The sequence below is a fragment of the Elephantulus edwardii genome, unplaced genomic scaffold (assembly GCF_000299155.1).
Source record: "Elephantulus edwardii isolate Elephantulus edwardi_28Jun2011 unplaced genomic scaffold, EleEdw1.0 scaffold02234, whole genome shotgun sequence".
In the NCBI taxonomy this organism is placed as follows: domain Eukaryota; kingdom Metazoa; phylum Chordata; class Mammalia; order Macroscelidea; family Macroscelididae; genus Elephantulus; species Elephantulus edwardii.
In genome coordinates this window covers 1-1,390 of record NW_006401984.1, presented here as the reverse complement: position 1 = coordinate 1,390, position 1,390 = coordinate 1, and the positions used below count along the sequence as shown (strand labels likewise).

General features: G+C 45.1%; 1 pseudogene; it reads right to left on the bottom strand.

Annotated features, from left to right (window-relative positions):
* Window positions 1-823: 823 nt before the first annotated feature.
* LOC102866341 lies at window positions 824-1,305 on the bottom strand (annotated as a pseudogene).
* Between the last annotated feature and the right edge of the window lie 85 nt (window positions 1,306-1,390).

The window sequence follows — 1,390 nt, the reverse complement described above, 5'->3', positions numbered from 1 at the left end:
AACAACAACAACATAAATAGATCTTTCCTGGAATCTAGGCAAGTGGGATGTCAGAAGCCAACAAAATGTGGTAAACATAAAGTGTTAAAACAGAAGGCACTTCATAAAATTGGTTCACTGCAGCAGCTCCTATGTCGTGGTTCACATCCTTCACTCTATGAGTGGCTGTGAGCACCAGCCTGAGTTGCAAGGATGTAAAGCAATACAGCTTTGTGGCAGTAAAGACATAAGATGCACCAGTGGCAGCCTGTAGCCAGCATCTCCACTGCAGATGCCCTGACGTCTGCATCTCCGCTGCGGATGCCCTGACATCTACTTTAACTTTGCAAGGAGGAAAATGAGGGGGATTCAAAACTGGGGGAGGGGAAAAATTGACATTTCAGCAAATGTCAGAGACTTGTTGTTGTTACGTGCCACAAAGTCACTTGCAACTACTAGTGACCCTGTGTACAACAGCTCTGAACCCTACTCTATCCTGAGCCAATCACACCTGCCCCCCATCACCCCAGTCACTGAATCAATCCATTTCATCCAGGGTCTTCCTCTCTTGCACTGTCTGTACACCCTCCCAAGCATGGCGTCCCTCTCCAAGGACTGGTCCCTCCTTGCAATGTGCCCAGGGGACAGCATTAGTCATTTTTCCCCCTGAAGTTATCAGGCCTTTGCCTATGCAAAGTTTAATAAAGTAAAAAAGATTTAGGTAAGAACACTTCAGAATCAGTGAACTAAGGAAGAAAGTGTTACATTCATTATTTTAAATAACTCAGATCACTGAGAAGTCTAAAATGTTATGCATTAGAAGTAGGTAATCGCCCCAAGGATTCTAATAATTTAGTATCTGCACATCAAACACATGATGCACTATCATCTAAATTAAAGTTGTAGTTATCTGCTGCGGTAGAAGAAAGCTGCAAGAGGGTACACGTCAGAAGACATTAATTAATCAATGCTATCTCCACTAAGTGATCCAGAAAAGATAGGTCTGTAGCTGGGATCTGCTGAGGAGTCTGGCTTCTTTCAGAGACATGGTGCCCCGACAGATTCTGAGTTGGTGTCTTGGGTTTCTGTGGTGTCTCAGGAGTGCAGGGCTGCGAGGAGGGCTGTGTGAGGTCATTAGGTGGGGGAAGCAGGCACAGCACAAGCTTCCAGGAGCTGGACTCTACTTTTAAGCAGCATGGACCCTGCATGACTCTTGAGGTTGATCTGGTGCTTTTGTCCATTGTGACCCTCTAGCTGTGTTCCAGAAGGTGCTTTAATGGCCAAAGCCACATCTGCATTAAAGCCATTGCAGATGTCTTCCTGAGTCACAGAGGAAAGTCATCCATCATGTTATTGATGCTTAGCTGCAGCTACAACTTTTACTTAACCATCAAGTTCTCTTTCTCTCCAT